The following is a 26,727-nucleotide window of genomic DNA, read 5'->3' on the forward strand; positions in this document are numbered from 1 at the left end:
GCTTCAAGGAGCCAGTTACTTTTCCAAAATAGATCTACGATCTGGATATCACCAACTACGGGTCCGGGAAGAAGATATTCCCAAAACTGCATTCCGAACCCGCTACGGACATTTCGAGTTCGTAGTAATGCCTTTCGGTCTAACGAATACACATGCAACATTCATGGACCTCATGAACCGAGTTTGCCGACCATTCCTCGACAATTTTGTAATCGTCTTCATCGATGACATACTCGTTTTTCGCGAAGCAAGGAAGAGCACAGTCAACACCTAAGGCAAGTCTTGGAAACTCTAAGGGCGGAGAAGTTGTACGCAAAATTCTCCAAATGCGAGTTCTGGATTCGCAGGGTGGAATTTTTGCGGCACGTAGTTAGTGAAGAAGGGATACATGTCGACCCTTCTAAGATCAAGGCTATTGAGGGCTGGGAAATCCCGAAAACGCCAACGAAGATCAGACAATTCTTGGGCCTTGCTGGTTATTATAGAAGGTTCATTCAGAATTTCTCCAAGATCGCCAAGCCTCTCACCACTCTAACCCAAAAAGGCGTACCCTTCAACTGGAATGAAAAATAAGAAGCTGCCTTTCAAATCCTGAAGCGAGCCCTCTGTAGTGCTCCGGTATTATCTTTACCTGAGGGAACGAAAGATTTCATAGTGTATTGCGATGCTTCAAATCAAGGGTTAGGCTGTGTTCTTATGCAGCGTGGAAAAGTGATAGCTTACGTGTCCAGGCAATTGAAGACTCATGAGGTAAACTATACCACGCATGATCTCGAACTGGGAGCTATGATCTTCGTCCTAAAAATTTAGAGGCGCTACCTTTTATGGTACAAAGTGCACCATCTTCACGGACCACAAAACCTCCAGCATATCTTGAATTAGAAAGAGCTAAACATGAGGCAGTGAAGATGGGTCGAGTTGCTCAACGACTATGAATGTGAGATCAAGTACCATCCCGACAAAGCTAACGTGGTGGCCGACACCTTAAGCAGGAAGGAATACTCGGGCCGCCGAGTAAAAACACTGACAATGACCATCCATTCCCACTTGTCTTCACAGATCAAAGAGGCTCAACTGGAAGCCTTGAAACCTAAGAACGTCGCGAGTGAAGCACTGCATGGGATGGAAAAGGATCTTGGAATCAAGGAAGACAGAGTTTACTATTTCATGAATCGAATCTGGACCCCAAAATTTGGTGGGTTCAGAGACGTAGTCATGAATGAAGCGCATAACACACGATACTCCGTCCATCCAGGATCGGATAAGATGTACCTGGATATCAAACAACATTGTTGTTGGCCGAACATGAAAGCGGAAATTGCTACCTACATGGGCAAGTGCCTGACTTGCGCAAAGGTTAAGGTAGAATATCAAAAGCCCTCGGGACTATTACAACAACCAGTGATACCCGAGTAGAAATGGGAACGAATAACAATGGACTTTATAACCAAATTGCCTAAATCGGCTGATGGGCTGGATGCCATTTGGGTGATTGTCGATAGGTTGACTAAATCCGCCCATTTCCTACCAATAAAAGAAACATACAAAATGGAGAGATTAACTCGGATCTACATAAAGGAGGTGGTAAGACTTAATGGGGTGCCGATATCTATCAATTCTGACCGAGATAGTAGATTCACCTCACGATTCTGGCAGTCACTCCAGAAAGCAATGGGGACCCAACTTGATATGAGTACTGCCTACCACCCCCAGACCGACGGTCAAAGTGAGCGAACCATTCAAACACTGGAAGATATGCTCCAAGCTTGTGTGATAGATTTTGGCAAGACTTGGGATACCCACTTGCCACTAATCGAGTTCTCCTAAAACAACAGCTACCACACAAGCATAAAAGTCGCTCCCTTTGAGGCCTTGTACAACCGGAAATGCAGATCACCTCTCTGTTGGGCTGAGGTGGGAGACACCCAGCTAGCCAGAGGGTAAACACCGAACATCACTCTTACAGGACCTAAGATCATTCGGGAAACAACAGAGAAAATAGTTCAAATCAAGGCACGACTCCAAGCATCGCGAGACCGACAAAAGAGCTATGCTGATAAAAGGCGAAAGCCTTTGGAATTTCAAGTAGGTGATCACGTGCTACTGAAAGTATCTCCCTGGAAGGGGATGATACGGTTTGGGAAACGTGGAATACTAAATCCACGATACATCGGACCATTCGAGATTCTTGCCCGAATCGGCCCGGTGGCCTACAGGCTATAACTACCCTCAGAACTTAGCAACGTATACCCTGTATTCCACGTGTCAAACCTGAAAAAGTGCCTATCAGATGAAACCCTCGTTGTTCCCCTGGTTGAGATCGAGGTGAACGAGAATCTCCTGTTCGTCGAAAAGCCAGTTGAAATGTGACAACCCGATATTTAAAATCAATATAATGACCTAAAGTCAAGTATTATAATCTATTTTTGGAATCAATAAAAATAGCGTCAAAAATGAATTGTTCAAAAATCTCAATTGGGTTGCATAAAATGATAGATATCGTGTCAAGGTTTTCAGAAATATAAAGAACACTCAAATCCGAGTTATAACGAAGAAGTTATGACCAATCAAAGATCCGCGTCAAAACCGGTAAAACACTGTTAAGCGTAAAACGCAAAATTTCAATAAAATACCTTTTAGCCTTAGGTATCTAAATGAAAGTAGTAGATATCACTAAACCACAAGCGTACATAACAAGAACGTCAAAATCTGATTTCGTATGAAGAAGTTATGATTTTTCTAAGTTTCAGATATAGCAGTAGCCAGCTAAAAACTCGAAATAGAGATCGAGCGACTTTTGGCCGAAACAATCTAAACGAGAATCGAAGATCTCTACAATAGTAGTACAACGGTAAAAAGACAGACGAAAACGGACATCGGATGAAGAAGTTATGGATTTATGACGGAGTTTTCCTGTCCCGACCTACTAAAAATAAATATAATAAAATTTAAAGTCAAAATTAGCCGACGAAGTCTAAACGAGAGTTGTAGAGCATAATCTCACCTTCGTGTCGATATAAATAACGTCGAAATCGGAGTTCTTATGCGAAAGTTATGAATTTCTGAAGTTCGGGGCGCGAACCCCAACACTGTGTCAGAGTTCACGACGTGAAAAAGAGGTTCACGACGTGAACTCAATGTTGACGACTTCTGGAGCCTGGCAGACTGCTGTCGCGACTACGCACCTGATGACGACCAAGTTCACGACGTGAGACCCCAAAAATGACCCTATAAATAGAAACCGAAGGTCTCGGGTTTAGGCTGCTCATTTCTATCCTCTCTCCTACTTCTACTCTGTGTTAAGCATCCCGAGACTACCCCGAAGCCCCGGTAACACCCCTAAAACACGACGCGAGTCCCGACGCCCCGAAGTTCCCGAGAAAAACATTCTTTCCAGTCGAAGTGCTGCCCGCGTGAAGCTCGTTTCTTCGCCAGAAACCCACGGTTACGTCAAGAAAGATCATTCCTAGAAACGACACACTGCCCGAGTCACCACTTATCAAGTGAGTTCATACCCCTTATTTTCACGTCTTTTCTATGTTTTAGGGGGGGAAATACAAGTGAAACACAAGAAAAACTTACGTTGAAATACTTATAAGTTCAAATGTTTTACCTACATCTTATGTATAAATGTTAAATACATAAAATAACGTAACTACTAAAGTTAAAGACTACTTTTCACGCAAGGTTGGTAATACACCAAGGTTTTTCATCCTAACGGAACACCCTTTTTAAAACTATAATAGGTATAGTTACGAGATATTCATGATATTTTTACATACTATAAACAAAAGAGGAAATATTTATATTCACAAGGAAAATGGACTTTTCATACGTAAACCTGTGATACCAAATTTTGTGAGATATCTGAATTCATCGAACCGTTCAGTTCGCAGATTAAGTCCTGTTTTATAAGCCATAATCTCTTGTAGGGAGAGCGTGATATTTGTGTATAGATCTATATGGGACTGACAATCCCGCACCTAAACTGTTAGCTACAGTTAGACCGGCAGGTCTGGGGTGACAAACGTCATATCATTCCAACGCCTGAACAACGTTGTTACAGGCAGTATGGGTCAATAGCACAATTATAAAAACTCCCATGGGGTATTAATACATCTCGGTTTACGGGGTTGTTAAACGCCTTAGTGATTATATATATACTTATATAAATCTACTTATACTAATTCAAGTATGGAAAACACTTATACATTCAGTCCTTTGGAACTTTTTCAAACTACCACACATACATGGAAAATATTGGATTTTCTAGGAACAAACTCTGTTATTTTACACTGAAAAGGATACTATTCTTATACAAAAACGCTTATGAACTCACCAACTTAATTGTTGACAATTTTTCAAAACTACTTGTATTTCTCAGGGATTCAGTAATACAGGTAAATCATCAGCTTTTGGGGAAGAGACGTTAAGACGTCAGTCTTAAAACTTATTAAATCATCATATTGTAATTTATTTTGAGACATGTATTGTATTCAACAATGTAACTTTTAAATTATATTTATGATGGTTGTGTTTACTTTCTTTACAAATATTCAACTGTTATGATACTACGTGAAGTCACCCGCCCCCGAATGTTTCCGCCATTCTGGTTTGGGGGTGTGACGTATTGGTATCAGAGCATTGTTTATAGTGAACTAAGTATATCGAACCACATAAGATATACAAACTATAAATGCAAAGGGACTAAAACCCTCTGACAAAACGTTTTCACAAAATATACTTTTAAGAAAATAAAATGCTAGTTTTATAAAAGTATAAGTACATGCATGCATCGGTCTAGTATCATAGCCAAAATTTTACAAAAGTATTAAGGCAAGTTGAGACGCTACGATTAGGCCTCAGAGTATGTAATCAGATCGAGAATAAATATAGCCTGATCAACTATATTTGTCCGAGATATGACCAACGTATGTCGGGGAATGGTCGTAGTGAGCAACAAGTCAAAACTTACCAAAGAAAACACTAGAATCAAACTTACAAATTTAAAATACTGTAGGAGTATTTTATGGTATTATAAGAACTGAAATAAACGTGTGAACCTCGATATTTTGTTAGATCTAGAAATCGTCAAATAAATAAAATCTTACCCATAAAAACTAAAAACTTTTACTGGCAGGTCTATGATTCCGGAGTGTATACTTCCAAGATTTTATATAATTGAGATTTTATAGACCTAGAATTTGTGATCTATGCTTCACTACCTGTTCCTTGTTTGGTTGTTGTTTTGGAGTAGTATCACTTATTCGAAGGTCTATTTAATCTTAAATTATATACAACTTATATACATTGCACGGTTATAGGAGGACCCACTAAGGATCGCCCCATAATGTTACCCTTAATCTCATAGATTCGTTAGACACTTCCATTATCGCACGACAAACCCAGATAGGTGTAACCACTCCATCATAGCAGTCAGTACAGGAGACAAGGAGAAACAAGGAGTTATTTCCAAGAAGTGATCAGCTAGAGAAACTAAAACATCTTACGCGTCACACTAATGAATAATTACCGTTACTAATTATATTAGATAATTCTTATATCCCTATTCTCGCTTAGATAACAATGGCTGGATTCCATTCTCCCAGAGATCCGTACTTTCCTAATCAAGGGAATGCTGGTTGGCTCAGTGCCGAACCAGAAGATGAGCCCGCAATTCCCCTAGACGATGATTTTACTGAAGACTTTCTCGAAGAAGACGATTCCGGATCAGAAGCTTACAATCCACCTCCAGTTACTCAGAACCCTAACCCTCATCAGAACTTTCAAGGCCCGACGCCTCTGTGGGCCATAAACCTAGACAGGTGGATTCATGAACAAGGTCAAAATTTCCCCTACCAAGGAGACCGAAGCTTCTACAATCTAGAAGTCGGAGGTTCAGCAGATAGAGCACCTCCCGTGCTGGTTCGTCGCGTTTCTCACAACACGGAACAGGGAAGAGCTATCATCGACCGAGTGGTACAGATTGAGGCTACCACTGGTTTCGATGTTGTTCGTCTTCGCAACCTGGAAGACAATCATAACGCAACAAGGGATCGTACCAACTTCTTGCAGGGAGAACTGGCGGCTTCGCAAGCCAAAGTGCAACGATTACGAGAACATCATGTTGTACAAGATGGGAGTATATTCGAAAGAAAACGCCAGTTAGCCAAATCCAGGGCCGGATCTAGTAAGAAGTAGATCATACTCTACTCGCCCTCTGTTTACTCTCTTGGTTATAGTCTAAGTCTTCGGAGATGTCTTAGAGTTATTTTTCATGCTTTTTCAGTTCGACTGTGAAAATCCATTTTCGGTAGGTCATTTTAATGTCGATGATTTTCCCAGAATTGTGGTGTATTGTACACCTGTTTAAGGTCAAGTTTTCCAAACTCTATGTACTTAATACACCTATACAATCGACATTTACTTCTTACATTTTGAAAAATAACCACTCAATTTCACATTATTTTGTTACAAGTCGTACTTATATTGAACTTCTAATTCCAATTCCTTACAAGATCCCTATCGAACTAAGTGTTTTGGTTATGAGATATTAAATTCATGTTCATTCTTGATGTCTTACAATCGTTTCATCTTTTAATCCTTATAGTAAAAGATGCCTCCGCGTAAAAACCCGAACCAACTTAACATGTTAACGTCAATACTCTGTCTTAATAACTTAAATGCTTTTACAGTACTATAGAAACGTAACAAAGATGTAGGTCGAATCATCGAGAACAGCATAACAAAACGAAAAACTTGCATTCGCATGAACCCCCGGGATTCGAACTCTTCGTTATGAAGTAATGGAGATCGGTGTAAGAATCGGAAGTAAGACGGCACAGAAGTTCAATATACCTACGAAGGAGAAGGACACCCTATAAATATCAGGAGAGAACAAATCATTATCACCCAGAATAGAACAGAGAACGTAGGAGGACCACGCGTGTTACACGCGAAGTGTTTGAGTGTCTTTTCGTCACAATAATATGTAATAAATAATGCAACCTAGTGAGTTAATGAATACATTACTCACATTAGGTTTCGAACTTATCGTCTTTTCCTGTATTGGCTAATAACAATAATTCGGATCACGAAACCTCAATCAAGAGTGATTACTTCTCAAATTCATAAGTCGATTTATTGTAGACTCTATTATGAATTACTTTAAAATCTTTTCAAAAACTGAATCGTAGTATCCACCAACCAAAGATAACTTCGTTCGGATGACACTCGTCTTGTAACCATTCTAGAAACTTCATTCTACTCTTTTACCAGGACTGCATCATAGGGATGTAGGTCGAATCTTTGAGATTAGCATGACGAAACGAAAAATTTATATTAGGATAAATTATTGGAATACATCTAAAGCCAACCATAATCGCTCACGAGCTCATTTTTTCATCTTGTAACAGAATCATGCCTACGAAGAAACGTAACCAACCCTCCGATAAAACATCAATCCTTCAGATAGATGTGGCTACGTTTCAAGCTGTAGTCACCTCAGCCATAGCAGCTGTCATGGATCACCTTAATGCTAACAACACAAATGTTAGTAGAAATGCGATCGACAATCCCGATCGTGGTGATAATCAATTTCAGCAACAAGTGCCTACTTGTAAAGACACTCCGAACCTCAAACCTAATATTCTGAAACGAAAGTTCGAGAACAAGAAAAGGAGTTGTTCAACTCAAGGACCTACAAAAGGGCAACAAGTTGGGGCAGTCAATACCCCCATCATCCCTGCTATCCCAATACCGACCACACCGTACTTAGGAAACCTCCCACACTGCAGCAAGTGCAGCTACCATCATCATGGAGTCTGCCGAGTACTGCATTGCAATAGATGCAACATGAAGGGGCACACCGCCCGTTCCTAAAGGACTCCGGTCAAATTCATCACTTCAACTACCAACGTTGGAACAAGTCCAATATGTCATCTCTGGGGTGAGAAAGGACATTGCAAGAGGGACTGTCCAACAGAGAAGAACGACGGGGGAGCAGGAGGAATTTGACCCCAGAGAATGGGGAAACATAAAAGAACCCTGCTATAGTTTGGTACGCTTCCAAACCCAAATAATTTATTTATAATTAAAATTACTCTCTCATTCGAACCAAATTACAACATTCATATAAAACTAAGAACCCTATCAGGTAAGCTATGATGGCTTAGTGTATACATTAGGGCCATTTATAATTAAGATTTGTAGATTTAAGGTGAGTAATCCCGCCTCATTTCCTGTTCCTTGTTTGGTTGTGGATTTAGGGCAAGGTTGCTCAGTCAACTGTCTTACCAAATCTTAATTATATATGACTTGTGTACACCAAGCAATGATAGAGAGACCTAGTAGGAATCATTCCATGAAAGTTCATAGTTTCAAAATTATCAGAACCCTCGTATTAGTAGTATCCGCCAAATTTTGAATTAAAAAGGGGATTCATAGCAAAATAACAGAATAAAACTGAAGGCGCTGAAAACTTATGTGCGTAGAATTGTTCATTATCTTAGTAATCATCTCTTCCAGAATAACTTAATATCTACTTCGTTGAGTAGTTCCGACATCCTCATCCGACACGGTTCGGCTAAATCCTTACCATAAATTTCTTTTTATGCCGTGTAAAAGAACTTTTTCCTTAATCAGCTGTCATATGAAAATTTTCAAATCCATAACGCAAACCCTTATATCGTCTATCACTTCAAAACTTCATAAGTACCCATGCGAGGGGTACCATACCTTCTAGCCTGCTCAATAGATAGAAAACTTGAAACAGAAAGCACCAAAGAAGTCTCAGAAGTCAGTAACCACCCGTAGCATACACAAGAGATCTCTGAGGAAGACCACTTGTACTGCAGGTCAAGTTCAAGAATAGAGTATAAGAACTCATTAGGTTAATCTATCGCTGCTAGTTGTATATGAAAGAGTGGCATATAATTTAGACTCAACAAGATGTAGGATGTGTGATTCCGCCCTACTTCCTGTTCCTTGTCTGGTTGAGGACTTGGGGCAGAGCCACCCAACCGAAGGTTTTGTTGATTTAAATTATATACAACTCGTATACACGAGGTGAGGATGGATGAGCCAAGGATGAGTCTTATCATGAACTACAGAGCAAAAGCCCGCATGCTTACTATAACAACCGGAGATACTTGAGTGGGAGTGGTAGCGGATTGCAATGGGCTTAAAAATCAAGTTACCAAGGCAACGGATGGACTTGATGCCATTTTGGGTGATCGTCGACAGGTTATCCAAATCCGCATGCTTCCTACCAACAAAGGAAACAGACAAGCTGGAGAAACGGACTAGAACCTACATCAGGGAGATTTTGCGACTGCATGGTGTACCAATATCCATTATCTCGGACCGAGATAGTAGATTCACCTCGAGGTTCTGGCAGTCACTACAAAAATCTCTAGGAACGAGACTAGACAAGAGTACCGCCTACCACCCACAAACCGACGGACAGAGTGAGAGGACCATTCAAACCTTGGAAAAATATGCTAAGGGCTTGTGTGATCGATCTTGGTAAGGCATGGGATACCCATTTACCATTGGTCGAGTTCTCCTACAACATTAGCTACCACACTAGCATCAAAGTTGCTCCATTCAAAGCCCTCTATGGTCGCAAGTGCAGATCACCTTTGTGCTGGGCTGAAGTGGATAACATGCAACTAGCTAGAGGACAAGTACCTAACAGCACCCTCACATGCCCAGAAATCATAAGAGGAACGACCGATAAGATTGTCCCAAATCCGGGAACGACTAAAAGCTTCAAGAGACGGACAAAAGAGTTATGCGGACAAAAGACGGAAGCCCTTGGAATTTCAGGTTGGAGACTGAGTACTATTCAAAGTCTCACCCTGGAAGGGATTAATACGTTTTGGAAAACGTAGGAAACTAAATCCAAGGTATATCGGACCATTCGAGATCCTTTCCAGGACTGGCCCAGTAGCATACAAACTTCGATTACCACATGAGCTCAATAACGTACATCCTACCTTTCATGTGTCAAACCTAAAGAAGTGTTTGTCCGATGAGACCCTCGTCATCCCTCTGAACGAAATTGAAATCAACGAGAGTCTCCACTTCGTAGAAGAACCAGTAGAAATCATGGATAGGGAAATTAAAAGAACAAAACAAAGTCGCATACCCATTGTGAAGGTCCGCTGGAATGCCAAGCGAGGACCTGAATACACTTGGAAGCGCAAAGATCATATGAAACAAAAACACCCGCATCTCTTCCCTAGTCCATAAATTCCTATCTTAGAATTAATTTCGGGACGAAATTCCCTCTAACGGGGGGATGATGTGACAACCCGATATTTAAAGTCAATATAATGACCTAAAGTCAAGTATTATAATCTATTTTTGGAATCAATAAAAATAGCGTCAAAAACGAATTGTTCAAAAATCTCAATTGGGTTGCATAAAATGATAGATATCGTGTCAAGGTTTTCAGAAATATAAAGAACACTCAAATCCGAGTTATAACGAAGAAGTTATGACCAATCAAAGATCTGCGTCAAAACCGGTAAAACACTGTTAAGCGTAAAACGCAAAATTTCAATAAAATACCTTTTAGCCTTAGGTATCTAAATGAAAGTAGTAGATATCACTAAACCACAAGCGTACATAAAAAGAACGTCAAAATCTGATTTCGTATGAGGAAGTTATGATTTTTCTAAGTTTCGGATATAGCAGTAGACAGCTAAAAACTTGAAATAGAGATCGAGCAACTTTTGGTCGAAACAATCTAAACGAGAATCGAAGATCTCGACAATAGTAGTACAACGGTAAAAAGACAGACGAAAACGGACATCGGATGAAGAAGTTATGGATTTATGACGGAGTTTTCCTGTCCCGACCTACTAAAAATAAATATAATAAAATTTAAAGTCAAAATTAGCCGACGAAGTCTAAACAAGAGTTGTAGAGTATAATCTCACCTTCGCGTCGATATAAAGAACGTCGAAAACGGAGTTCGTATGCGAAAGTTATGAATTTCTGAAGTTCGGGGCGCGAACCCCAACACCGTGTCAGAGTTCACGACGTGAAAAAGAGGTTCACGACGTGAACTCAGTGCTGACGACTTCTGGAGCCTGACAGACTGTTGTCGCGACTACGCACCTGATGACGACCAAGTTCACGACGTGAATAAGCTTGGTTCACGACGTGTGACCCCAAAAATGACCCTATAAATAGAAACCGAAGGTCTTGGGTTTAGGCTGCTCATTTCTATCCTCTCTCCTACTTCTACTCTGTGTTAAGCATCCCGAGACTACCCCGAAGCCCCGGTAACACCCCTAAAACACGACGCGAGTCCCGACGCCCCGAAGTTCCCGAGAAAAACATTCTTTCCAGTCGAAGTGCTGCCCGAGTGAAGCTCGTTTCTTCGCCAGAAACCCGCGGTTACGTCAAGAAAGATCATTCCTAGAAACGACACACTGCCCGAGTCACCACTTATCAAGTGAGTTCATACCCCTTATTTTCACGTCTTTTCTATGTTTTAGGGGGGGGGGGGAATACAAGTGAAACACAAGAAAAACTTACGTTGAAATACTTATAAGTTCAAATGTTTTACCTACATCTTATGTATAAATGTTAAATACATAAAATAACGTAACTACTAAAGTTAAAGACTACTTTTCATGCAAAGTTGGTAATACACCAAGGTTTTTCATCCTAACGGAACACCCTTTTTAAAACTATAATAGGTATAGTTACGAGATATTCATGATATTTTTACATACTATAAACAAAAGAGGAAATACTTATATTCACAAGGAAAATGGACTTTTCATACGTAAACCTGTGATACCAAATTTTGTGAGATATCTGAATTCATCGAACCGTTCAGTTCGCAGATTAAGTCCTGTTTTATAAGCCATAATCTCTTGTAGGGAGATCGTGATATTTGTGTATAGATCTATATGGGACTGACAATCCCGCACCTAAACTGTTAGCTACAGTTAGACCGGCAGGTCTGGGGTGACAAACGTTATATCATTCCAACGCCTGAACAACGTTGTTACATGCAGTATGGGTCAATAGCACAATTATAAAAACTCACATGGGGTATTAATACATCTCGGTTTACGGGGCTGTTAAACGCCTTAGTGATTATATATATACTTATATAAATCTACTTATACTAATTCAAGTATGGAAAACACTTATACATTCAGTCCTTTGGAACTTTTTCAAACTACCACACATACATGGAAAATATTGGATTTTCTAGGAACAAACTCTGTTATTTTACACTGAAAAGGATACTATTCTTATACAAAAACGCTTATGAACTCACCAACTTAATTGTTGACAATTTTTCAAAACTACTTGTATTTCTCAGGGATTCAGTAATACAGGTAAATCATCAGCTTTTGGGGAAGGGACGTTAAGACGTCAGTCTTAAAACTTATTAAATCATCATATTGTAATTTATTTTGAGACATGTATTGTATTCAACAATGTAACTTTTAAATTATATTTATGATGGTTGTGTTTACTTTCTTTACAAATATTCAACTGTTATGATACTACGTGAAGTCACCCGCCCCCGAATGTTTCCGCCATTCTGGTTTGGGGGTGTGACATGAAATATTGGACAGGGAAGTGAAGCGTACAAAACAAAGCTGCATTCCAATTGTGAAGGTTCGATGGAGTGCTAAACGCGGACCGGAATTCATATAGGAACGCGAAGATCATATGAGGCAAAAGTACCCTCACCTTTTCTCTAGTTCCTAAGAATAACTCTCAAAAGAATTTTGCGACGAAATTCCCTCTAACGGGGGGATGATGTCACAACTAGCATTTTGGGTTAGGAAATTCTGTTCATGTGTAAATAACTCTTAGCGTATCTTGTAACCCTAATTTTGATATAATGCAAGTGGTTCATTCAAAAATGATAAGTCAAGTCGAAACTTCCTCGTGAAAGCTCTAAACCTAATTCAATACGCTGCATTCACTCAACTTTGGGCTTAAAACCCTAATTTCCCGGTTCAACCCTCTAATTGGACCAGGATTCTTATATTGGGCCTAATGGGCCAGAAACCCCTCAACTTGGTTCTTTTGGGCCAAGAATCCATATTTGGGCCCTAGTTGGACCCACATTCATTAAACAATAGTATTTTGGGCCATAAGACTCTTCATGGGCCTTATTGGGCCGAAAACCACTCACTTTGTTTCTATGGGCCGAAAACCCACTTATTTAACCACATTTGGGCCGAAAACCCATTTCTTTTACCATTTTGGGCCGTAATCTCGTATGTGGGACCAATGGGTCGAAAAATCTTGATTGGGCTGAGGTATTCTCGGTTACTAAATACCCAATCCAAGCCCAATATTTCTTTTCTTTCCATTCCCTCACCTATTCTCGATTATATATATATATATATATATATATATATATATATATATATATATATATATATATATATATATATATATATATATATATAAAGAGAAAGAAAGGTGATAAATCATAATGGTGACACCTTATTTTTGTATAGAGGTAATCCATGCAAAATCTCCCATATTTCTAGGTTGAAGATTACTAAACCATCATGTAATGACCAAACTAATCTCTTCCCTCTTCATTCTCTAAAACTCGGCCGAGACCTTCTAACCCTCTCCACTCTCCATTCAAACTTCATTTCACTCCTAATTTCCTCTCAAAACTTCAAGAAATCCTCTCACTTCCTCTTGCAAAATTTTGTGAGCCTAGTGTGTGATCTCAAGAGCTTTGCATCAAGTATCATCCCTAAGTTGTCATCATACACAAGTTATTACTTTCCATTTTATGCTAAGAACACTCCCTTACGTGACTTCATTTCGTGTTCTAGCTTCCTATAACCATCAAGTTTCGAAACTCTTCTTAAAAGAGTTAGATAATGCCGAAAACACCTTCATTCTTCTCTTCAAAACCGAACTAACATCAAGGTGAGCTTCATACCCCTTGTTTTCATGTTTTTCCATCTTTAGGGGGGAATACAAGCTTGGTTTTGTGTTTAATCTTAGTATTTATGCATGCTTGTGTGTATTTTCATGATATGTGGTGTAAATATGTTATGAAACTATGTTAAAACACTCATAAACTCGATATATCTTCCAAGTTTTGAAGATGTAGTAAACAAGTTACTCAATGTGACTTTTTATGATGTTGGAAAGATTAACATGTTAAAAGTTACTAGAAAACTAAAGAAAGTATACAAAAGGGCCATACTTGACAAGAGAGATAAACAAAATGGGCCTTTAATGACATCCACAGTTTTATGGGTCAAAAATGTCATTTTTCATAAAAATGGTCTTTATGTGACAACTCATGGTTTTATTGGGCCAAAAATGTCATTTTTCATAAAAATGGGCTTTATTTGGACATTCATGGTTTCATGGGCCTAAATTTTCGGCCTTAATGGGCTTAAAATGGGCCTTTGTTGTAACTTTCGGCCATAATGGGTCTAAAATGTCATTTTTAATGAAAATGGGCCATTGTCGTGAAATTTCGGTTTTAATGGGCCAAAAATGTCATTTTGACAACAAGTGGGCTTTTATTGTCAATTTCGGGTTTGTTGGGCCAAAATGGCTATTTTTAATAAAAGTGGGCATTTTATGTCATTTTGGTACTAATTGAGCTAAAACGATCATTTTGATAATAAACAGACTATTTATGACATTTTTACTCTAATTGGGCCTTATTTACCCATTTACATGCTTATTAGGCCTTACATGCTTACTGGGCCATGCTTAGTAATTCATTCCTAATTGGGCCTTTATGACACATACTATGTTAATAGGGTCAATGACAAATAAATATCTGACATTTTGATAAAAACAAATATATTTTTATCACCGAAGCTTTGTAGTCATTAGATATGGCAACGGAGGCGGGGAATACATGGGACCCCAATCCCCATCCCCATCCCCGAGTTCTCATTCCAATCCCCATCCCCATCCCCATACCCATCGGGGAATATAAATAAACCCCCATCCCCACCCCCGACGGGGACTGGGGATCCCCAGCGGGGAATCGGAGATTTTTTTTTCCTATTTAATATGAAAACTTTTACGTAAAGAAAAACTTTAAATTTCAATTTTACCAGCACAAGTTTAAAGATTTTACAAAATATAAAAATATACATAGATTGCATAAAAAATATAAACAAATTTTCTACCAAATTTAAATAAATACATGAAAAATCAAATAGAAAAAGTTATCAGAGTGATATTTGAGGTAAAATAGATAAACCAAATAGAAAAAAAAATTATACACGAGTTTAAATTAGATAAAAGAAAAAAAAAGTATAATTTCAACCAAGTAATTACTAATGAGTTAGGTTACTTTGGATCAAGTTTTATATATTGTAAGTACTATAAATATATGTTTTTATTGTTTTTTATATTAATAGATATCGGGGGCGGGTCTAGGGTCGGGGATTAGGGTTATCCCCATCCCCATCCCCACTTTTTTTATTCGGGGATTCCCCATCCCCGCCCCCATCCCCGGTCAACTTGGGGATTCCCCAGTCAAAACGAGTGCGGGTTTCGGGTTCCCCATCGGGTATGGGGTTTTTTGCCATCCCTAGTAGTCATAATACATACTCGAAACGTTATTTAAAACGATACATAATGTGATACACTATTCGCGTAGATTTAGTTAAGGCTCTTGTGAGACACGCCTTCATTCGTACCTACCTAGTGTACACCATAAGTCCTGTAGATATAAACAGAGTCTCCTGGAGGGAGAGTGAGAATTTATGTATAGATCTATACGGGGTTGACACCTCCGCACCTGAGCTGTTCGCTACAGCTAGACGGGACAGTCTAGGGTGACAAATGTCTTACCGTAACCGACGCCTGAAGAACGTCATGACAGGCATATTAGTCATATCAAGTATGGTTATAGCGACTCACATAAAGATTAACAAAGATAATAAATTTACGGAATACAAATACTATAGTTTTGATACATTGTACGAACTATACATTTACTACATTATTCGGGTCTTAGGGTTTTAAGACCACATCACTTTTACAAACAGAAAATATCGGATTTTCTGGGAACACTCTTTTTTTTTACTACCAAACAAGAACACGCATGCTTTAGTACAAGATTTGAAACAAAACTCACAAACCATGTTTTTTTAGAAAGTATAGGACTTTCTGGTGTTTACAAACTACTACAAAAACTTTTCATACAAACTTGCTTATGAACCCACCAACATATTTATATGTTGACGCTTTTCAAAATGACTTGTATTCTCAGGAACACGTTAAAACAGGTTGGTCGATAAGGAATGAAGATTTTGCTGTATTTTTGTTTCTCACCATACTTAATGTTTTGGATGTATTGTTTTGAACAAAAACAATGATGTAAAACTATGGTGGTTGGTATAATATATGTATGGTGATGATGTTGTCTTTGATTCATTTATATACACTGTGATGATATTACAAGATGAAGTCACCCGCCCTCGAACGTTTCCGCCGTCTGGTTCGGGGTGTGACAGCAATCCCGTAGTCTCAAAAAACTTTCCACGCTGTCTCAATCGTTGATTACCAATCCGAACACATCCGTCGAGCACACACACGACCTAACATCCCAACTGAACTCATGCCTTGACCGGAATCCCCAACCTGGTTCCCTAAGGTCTGCTATCAAACATTCCGAGATCGCGATCGTATCATTGGCAAGTTTTCCTAACTTCCAACTCACACTATCCTCAATCCATACAGTCGCTTGGGCTGTCTTCCTTCCTGACAAGGATGCGAGACTTATCCCAGTTTCAAAATTGCTCCTGCTTCTGAATCCCTGGACGATTCTCCCCCACTTAGATTCGACTAAATCTTCACAATACCTGTAAATTGAAGAAATACCAACAATAATGATAACTCCAGATGCCGTGAAATGATACCATACTCAAATCTTGGAGTCCAATTAACCAATGCTCAACGCAAAACTTCAGTAATAGACCACTTCCCTTGGCGACCCCATGAGTCAATCTGAGCACAATGATTGAACCCACCGAAACTTGTCGAGGGTGGATAACCAACCTGCCGAACCCTGACCACAGACCTTCCACATAATGCCCCTGAACCGATCTCGACCGTAAACCAAGATGACACTGCACACTCCCAACCCGCAATTAAGGAAATGACCTTTAGCTACCCACTAATAATTCTCGGCATGCAAATGGCATATGAATTCTCTTGAAAATATAGTTCAAACACAGACAAAGAATAAACCCAGAGATACACTTACTCAAACCCTTGGAACGAAACACTCCATCGTGGAGTTTCCCGCACGTGCTGCACTGAATCCGGCCCTGCTGGCCTTTCAAAAACTGATCCGAAATCTTGGGTCTCTTCCCGAGACCCTCCAATTTATGCAACTGATCTGGTTCCCTCTTTACAATATGCTCCAAGTCAGTATCCCGTTCTCGGGCTCTAGAAATCATATCATTCCGGGTCTCGCACCCCGAGATACTCACGATCTCCCTGATATCATTCTGCAGTGTATCATGATACATTACCTTCTTCATTTCCTCATCCGTTGCATACTGCGGTACCTCATAAGCTCTCTCCCGAGGCTTGGCAGTAATCTATGCCACAGTCTCAGTATCTGCCGGAGATACAGAAACTCCCATGCCAACTGCTATGCCTCAATCGCCTGGGCAAACTCTGCCTGGAATCTAACCGAAAAGTCATCCCATGACATAGCATCAACCGCTTCATCACCCAACTCACTACCAACCTCTTCCCACCAATCACATGCCCTGTCCCTCAGGAGGCAGGAAGCAAGTCGGACCTTGTCCACTTCGAGACAACGGTTGGTACGAAAAGCGTTGACGACATCTGCCAACCATCTACTGCTAGCAATGGGGTCCCTAACCCCCATGATAATCTGGAGCTTCACAAGCTCTGAACTCCTGAAACGTCAACGTAAGCGTCCCTATCATGGCTCCTATCTCAGTACGGAATGCACCCAACCTCTCATCACAAATCTCCACAATGCCCTCCTTGATCGTACTAAAGATCACAGGAGTCTGGTCAATGATACTGCACGTAATCTCAGATGGAATGAACTCCCTCATCTGATCATCGAGCTGCCCGGCTCCAGAGTCCGAGCCTGATCCCTTACCGGCACCAGATCTGCCATCTGGTCTACCACGTAGCGTCACCATACTCAAGTATACTATAACAATATCATAATACTCATCATAAATCGAGGGATCACATACACTACAAGTTCCCTGGTTTTATCTCAGCCTTCCTTGATTCGAGTACGGATCCTCTGCTTTCAGTAGTACGGGCCCATACTACCTTCCACGTCTATCCGTACTTTCCTCAAGAACTGCCCTGACTCCACCAAGTCCCTTCTACTACTACTGCTGATCTCATGCTAATCTCATCCTAGGCTTGCCCTAGGGTAATCCCCAACCCACTCTCCGCCATCAGCCACATAAGAAGTCCCTGTTATCTCTCCATAACTAGCTCATGAATACCATTACATATCACTAAGACCAGATAATTCTTCGAATGAGAGGTCCTATCCTACAACGGTTAGACTCAAACGAGAGCTGCGAAATAGAGCTAGACCTAACCTTCTGAAATTATTTTGTCCTCGTAATATGTAACTTAACATATTCATTTACTAGTTAGTTAAAGATAACTAGAACTCCTAAAAGCACAAAGCAAGCAGCATTCGAGCATTGAGTAAACATAATCAAGCATATCCTACTCATGCTACCATATTACTAACTAATCAGTACTAGCATATGGTTCAATAAGCTCATATAGCAGGCACATAAGGCATCCTTCCTAGATCCTTAGTTCTAACTAGCATGCAGTTCTCATTCACATATAACATACATACAAGGCATCATTCCTAGATCCTTAGCCCTAATCTAGCATGCAGTTCTCATAATCATATCATAACATAAAGTTGTGTGAGTAATTTGGGAGTACTTACTTGAGCTCGGCTGATTGCATGCATCACACCCTTTTCTCTTTTCAAAATTCTTTTTATAAAAATGATTTTCTTTTGAAAATTTTCATACCAAGTCCTCAGTTTGAGTCCATACACACCCGAGAGTGTGCCTGAATCCCTCAAACCAAGGCTCTGATACCAACTTGAAACATCCCAAAATACGGTCCAAAAATTTCATTTTAAATCATTAATAAAATCATAGTTATCCAAACATCATATAAAAACCATAAGTCATGTATCTCAAAATATCATAAATATATGTTAAACATATCAGAGTAAAAACATCCCAGGCTAAACAAAAGGTGTGTACACTGCAATCATCTCGAGCTCTTCCCCTAGCTACCAGAAGTACCTGAAACCAAAACTGAAAACTGTAAGCACGAAGCTTAGTGAGTCTCCCCAAACTACCACATACCATACACATAATCACATACATTGGGCCTTGCCCTCTAAATACGGCCCCGCATGGCATCGGACGAATCCGACATCGGGCCCTAGTCCGGCATCGGGCCCCGCCCCGACATCGGATCGAAATCTGGTATACATATAACATATCAACAACCATATAACATAAACATATAAACATTCCTCGGGCTTGCCCCGATATCGGACCGAAGCCCGGAACATATAAACATAACATATAAGCTAACCATTCCTCGGGCTTGCCCCGACATCGGACCGAAGCCCGGAACACATAAACAAACACATGCAAGAATCACGAAGACATCAAGCATACAAACATTCCTCGGGCTTTCCCCGGCATCGGACCGAAGTCCGGAAACATATAACCTACATCAGGCTAACCTCGACATCGGACCGAAGTCTGGCATACGCTATCATACATAAACGGGCCGGCATTGGTGCCTTAGACCCGGTCCTACTGGAGGAAAACTCACCTCAAACTGTTGAAGTCCCGCGAATAAATCTCTAACTGCTGGCTGACAGATTCCCGAACTGTCAACATCAAAACAAAACCCAATTAACCATTTAGGTTTCAATGCATAACCATAAACCCAAACTTGGGGTAAAAGGACCATTTTACCCTTAACCTAGCTTGGTCCAAGATCAAGGCCCAAACTCATTCTCTGAAGGCCCAAAAGTCAAACAATGAACCAAAGCCCAATATATGGCCCAATTTTCTAAATTGGGCCCAAACCTCTACATGGTCTTAACTTAAGGCCCAACCATTTATTCTAGTCTAAACACTTGGCATTCCGATGGTCCAATATCTCATAATCATCAATACCCAATTATGGCCCATCTATGGCCTAATTTTCCAAATTGGGCCCAAACCTTTTCAATGGGCCTTATCCTAAAGCCCAATCCAAATATTATAGTCCATATACTTGTTAATAGTTGGCCCATCAAGAGTCCAGACATCTAGGCCCAACTTAAAACCCAACACAATTAGGGTTTCTCACATGAAATGACAATTAGGGTTAAGTGTTCTTACTTAACCCATTAAGGACTTAACCCATTAAGGACTTAATCCATTAAGTCCATCACTCCACTAGGCTATTCATACAATGTAGTCGGGCTTAATTCATAATTCCAATCCAATGGTCCAAAATGCGGGTCCCGGCAAGTCCAAATTAAAATCTCCAAGATTAGGGTTTTCTAAACCCTAATTAGGGTTTCCAACCCAAACACAAGTCAATTAGTCCCAATGGTTATGTTTTTGGCTGATTTAAGCTTTACTAGGTTGGGCACCACCCTCTACCACCTCGGGCAGTGTTGGTCGATGGCGGCTCATGGCGGCAACCACCACCTCACGATGGTGGTGGGGGTTTCCTTGGCTTTTCTCCGGCCAAAACACCCAATCAAATAGGAAACACACTCATACACATCTAATGAAACACATGCAACCACCCCTGCGGCAGGCGGCAGAACCGGTGGCAGCCACCACCTCGTGGTGGTGGCGGTGGGTTTTCGGCCAAATAACTCGCATACTACACCACAAATACCGAAAACAAACAATTTACTCGATTGTACTCATATTCTGCCACCTCTCAGGTGGCTGTCGTCACCGGAATAGACAGAAACGGTGGCCAAAAGGTCAACGGCGGCAGCAGCGACGCCCCACGACGTCCTACCAACAGAAAGAAGAAGAAGAAAGAAAGCGGGTGGCGAGCATTCTTACCGAGGGCCTGCGGTCGTTCATAACTCAAGCAGCGGCGTTCATAACTTCTTCGTTGGTCATCGACGATCTTCCGGTGGTTCTCGACGTCACTGGCAGTCGTGGGTAAATGTGACGGTGACGCTCATCGGCGAAGTGGCATGCAGGCGGTCTCAGAGCTTCTCATGGTGGCAGCTGAAGATGCTACACATGGTGGTGGCGGCTGGAGGTATAGCGAATTAGGGTTAGGGTTGAAGATACCCGATGAAGTATCTTGCAGCGGGAAAAAAAGGGGGTCCGGGTCTAAACCCGTGATCCTTTCAAAAAAAATTCATTTTTTTCGAGTTCAGCCCCTCCTCCACCAAAACTTTTCAAATTAAATCCAAAATTTACCCTTTAGCCCCCATCACTCCAAAGTCCTTTCAATTTAAGTCCTAATAATTACCATGCAGCCCGTGTCTTCAAAAATCCTTTCAAATTAAACCCATAATTTACTAAACAACCCTCAACCTTCAAAATTCTTTTACAAATAAATCTGGATTTACATTTTAACCCCCAAAACCAACGCCTTGGTAAATTATTCCACATTTAGGGCTACTATTCATTTATTAATTTTATCTATTTATATATTTAATAAACGGAATGTTACAATTAACTTCAACCCTTATTGGTTAGAGACATTAGTCTAAGGTGCAATGACTACATAAGCTCTCTTGGATACATTTCTGGTACACAATGCTACACATATTGCGGCCCTCAAACTAAGCTAGGTCGTGTTTTTGTTCCATGATTTTACTAGGATAGGGAAACCACAAATACACTATAACATCTATTGGCTCAAATAAACAGTGAAACTCGCATCAGATTGTCCCACACAAAGCGAGCAACCTAGATCTCAACATAACAACTTTTTGTTTGACTAGATTATTGTTTCAAATATTTCTAATATTTTTTTAAAAACCTAGGCATATTTCATTTTTTATCAGAATGCTTGTTTTCCTAGATTCTACCTCTACCCCACACTTAAATGATGCAATGTCCCCATTGCATACTTAAACAATTAAGAACATATAAATTAAAAAGGAAGAATTGGAACAGACTCCCCCTGGGTAGTAGTGGCGAGATCGAATTCTGAAAGTGTGTGGTAATGCTTGGACTTCTCATAATATTGCTGGAAACAGTACCTCTGAGCTCTTCTCATGTGAATGAAAATGTGCTGGATGGGAATAAAATCAAAGAACCATTCTTGAAAAATGTGTTGAATCGCTGCCACGTCGTGGTAAAGCACCTCCACGACGTTGTGTAAAGCTAGAAGTCGTAATGCTCAAGCAAAATAATGTCGCCACGACGTGGTCTAAGGAAGCCACGTCGTGATGCAGTCGAAAACAGTCGCGATAAAAACTTTTGCCACGACATGTTAATGATGTCCACATCGTGGTTCCTTCTCAGATTGTCTTTAAAGATTGAAGTAAGGCATCGACTCTTCATAACGAGTAGGACCATTCCAAACTTCTTTCATAGAAAAATATTCTAGAAAATGCTTTTATTCATCATATGGGAACCCCACACTTATCTAAGAACATGGTCTTCAATTATATCTTCAAAAAGTTCACGACTTCTTCATCCATTAAGCTCGTCACTGCTTCACGTACTTTCTATTCTATAACTACAAAACAAATTTAGAAGACAAGAGACACACATGATCAATTGGTTAAAATAAAAACTAAAACCAAAATAAAACTAAAAATCAAAATAAAAAAGGAAAATAAAACTCTAAAAATTTGGTTGCCTCCCGAGAAACACTTCTTTTTTTATGAGTCGTGAAGCAGACTCCTTCCCATTCTATGTTGTTGAAGTTGGGAGTGGGATCTCCCTTTGCTCATTTTGCTCCTTCCATTTTCTCTTGTAAGCTTGAACCCTTCTCTTGTAAGCCTTCTTCGAATTCTCCTTCTTCATCTTGTTGGCATTGTCTTCATATTTGCGCTTTACCCATTTTCCTTGCTTCTTTGCCTTATTTACTTTCTTATTATCTTCCTCACGACCTTCCTTTTCTACCTCCATCTTGAACATATTAGGCTCCTTCAATTGTCCACCGTCTCTTCTTCTATTATTTCCACTTCTTCATACAAGTCCTCTTCGATTTCATCCATTTCTTCTTCCTCTTGAACCTTAGGTGTAGTAACTGAAATCACCTCAAAAGTCAAGGGAGTCGAGGCTCTTGGCTTCAACGTTTAACTTTTTCAACATTGGGCTCCTCCCAAACCTTAAGCTCTTCTTCCATCATCTTCTCAATTGCAACTAGCTCATCAAGATCCTCTTCCATAGCATCCATCTTCGACACTTCATCTGTTGGCTCTTCATGATTCACTTTAGTACTCATCTCAAAAGTAATAGCATCATCTTCCACACGAAGTGTGAGCCTTGAGTCGTGGATGTCAACTAGTGCTCTTACGGTACTAAAAACGGTCTTCCTAAAATAATTGGAAGTTCTTCATCTTCCTTCATATCGAGAACCACAAAATCGATCGGAAAAACAAATTTCCCCACTTTAACTAGTCACTAAAGTTCTTATGATCAACTTTTTTTACACTTTTCAAAAAATACTATAATGATAGGCAATTGTAGGTTTTATTGCATAGATTTAATCGCTAATCTTATTATACACATTTGATCATCAATCTTATTTTTTAATAAATATTTAGTTACTAATATTTTTTATTTTGTATAAATTTTACCACTAATTTTTACATATATACAGACGAATTATACACACTAATATATATATATATATATATATATATATATATATATATATATATATATATATATATATATAAGTATTTATGTAAAACTTATATTTACATATAAATAAAATACTTTTACAAATAAATAAGTGTTTTTTTGTACAAATACATAATTTAATGTAACGTCCCGAAAATCAAAAGGAAAATTTTTCATTTTTAAAGTATTAATTCATATGAAAATGATATAAAAGCCTTTAAGTTTCACAAAAATGTTGGTTTACCCTTGGACGTGTTTCAGGTCCAGTAAAGCCGGATGTTTTGTTTAATTTGTTCATTTATACCCTTTTAGCCGGTTTTCAGGTAACCTACCGGTTACCTCATGCCAGTAAAGCCCTTGAGTTTTCAAAAATATTCGGATTTTTCCCCTTAAGTTATCAAAAATGTTCGGATTTACCCTTACTTTGATTGTTATTTTGATTATTTTGATTATTATTATTATTGTTATTATTATTATTATTATTATTATTATTATTATTATTATTATTATTATTATTATTATTATATATTTTTAATACATTTTTAAATGTATAAAAATATTTTATACATACATTTTTAAATGTATAAAAATATTTTTATTTGTATTTAGTAGGTATAAATATATATTTATTTAATATAAAAATATATTGTATACATATAAATATAAAAATGCATATTTATAAGGTTTATATTGTATAAAGATATAATTATATGTATTTGTACATATTACTAAGTATAAAGATGTATTTATTACATATTTATATGCATATGATAGTTTTTATACAAAATAAAGACATATTTATATCTATTAAATAAACATAAAAATATTTTGAAATGTATAATTAAGTTTTTAAATGTATAAATACGTTTGTTTGTATTTAATAGGTATATTTAATTGTATTAAATTGTATTTAATAGATATAAGTATTTATTTATTTTGTATAAAGATATCACATACATATAAATATGAAATAAATACATATTTATACTTAGTAAGCAAACACCAAAAACTTTTTTTTTGTTTTGGTTGATGAATCACCCAAAGAATTAAAAAAAAATCGTTTATATGTATTTTACCATATAAATATGTATAAATACATATTTTAAATATATATATATATATATATATATATATATATATATATATATATATATATATATATATATATATATATATATAATAAACACATACTTATACTTAGTAATATGTACAAATACATATAATTATATCTTTTATTCAATATAAACCTTATAAATATATATTTTTATATGTATATGTATACCATATAGTTTTATACGAAATATATATATATATATATATATATATATATATATATATATATATATTAATACCTACTAAATACAAATAAACATATTTTTAATATATAAAAATGTTTTTAAAGTCGTACATTAGCTTTCAAATGTATATAAATACTAAATAGAAGTAAATATATTTTTAATAGTAAATACAAGTAAATATATTTTTAAATCTATAAAAATATTGTTATACATTAAGAACATATTTAAAAATATACGTATTTCATACATTTAAAAACATATTAAACGTATATAATAATAATAATAATAATAATAATAATAATAATATTAATAATATTAATAACAATCAAAGTATAGATAAAACCGAACATTTTTTATAACTTAAGGGTAAATCTGAACATTTTTGAAAACACAAGGGCTTTACTGGCATTAGGTAACCGGTATGTTACCTGGAAACCGGCTAAAATGGTATAAATGAACGAATTAAACAAAACATCCGGCTTTATTGGACCTAAAGCATGTCCAAGGGTAAAACAGACATTTTGTGAAAACTTAAGGGCTTTTATGTCATTTTCCCAACATTCTGTTTCCAAATCATTCAATGTGAAAAATATTAATTAAACATCAGAGTAAAATCTCAATTAATCAAATACGGAATAAACTGTGGAGGATGTTGTGTAATCACGTCGGACCCTTCCCTTCCTAACTGGAAGTACCTGAAACCATAAACATAAACTGTAAGCACAAAGCTTAGTGAGTTCCCCAAAATACATATTTTAATGTAACGTCCCGAAAATCAAAAAGAAAAATTTTCATTTTTAAAGTGTTAATTCATATAACATTTCGTTTCCAAATCATTCAATGTGAAAAATAGTAATTAAAAATCAGAGTAAAATCTCAATTAATCAAATACGGAATAAACTGTGGGGGATGCTGTGTAATCACGTCGGGCCCTTCCCTTCCGAACTGGAAGTACTTGAAACCATAAACATAAACTGTAAGCACAAAGCATATTGAGTTCCCCAAAATACCACATACCATACATATGATTGGGCCTAGCCCACACATTGGGCCCAACCCATAATAATAGGCCTAGCCCTTCCTAAATATTGGGCCCAACCCAACATACATTTGGGCCTAGCCCGTCATACAATGGGCCTAGCACGACATAAAATGAAAGAGTCACAGAGACAGTTAGCATCATACATAACATACATTGGGCCTAGCCCTTCATTATCCATGGGCCCAACCCAGCATACAATGGGCTTAGTCCGTCATACAATGGGCCTAGCCCAACATACCATACATGATTCATAAAGACAACTAGCATATAACATGTCCAAGTGGGCCGAAATTGGTGCCTTCGACCCATGGGTACAGTGAGGAGACTCACCTCTCACTCTGAACAAATAGCTTATTAGGTCCCGGCTCCGAATATCAGCTTTATCCGTCACCTATTCATCAAATAACGACCAACCTCAAATACAACTCAAAGTACTCAAAATATCTTTAGGTCAAACTTAGTTAAATCCATGTCAAATTCAAAAAGTCCAAAAGTCAAAGTT

Source organism: Lactuca virosa, chromosome 3 (genome assembly GCF_052849685.1).
Source record: "Lactuca virosa cultivar CGN04683 chromosome 3, Lactuca_virosa_CGN04683_v6, whole genome shotgun sequence".
In the NCBI taxonomy this organism is placed as follows: domain Eukaryota; kingdom Viridiplantae; phylum Streptophyta; class Magnoliopsida; order Asterales; family Asteraceae; genus Lactuca; species Lactuca virosa.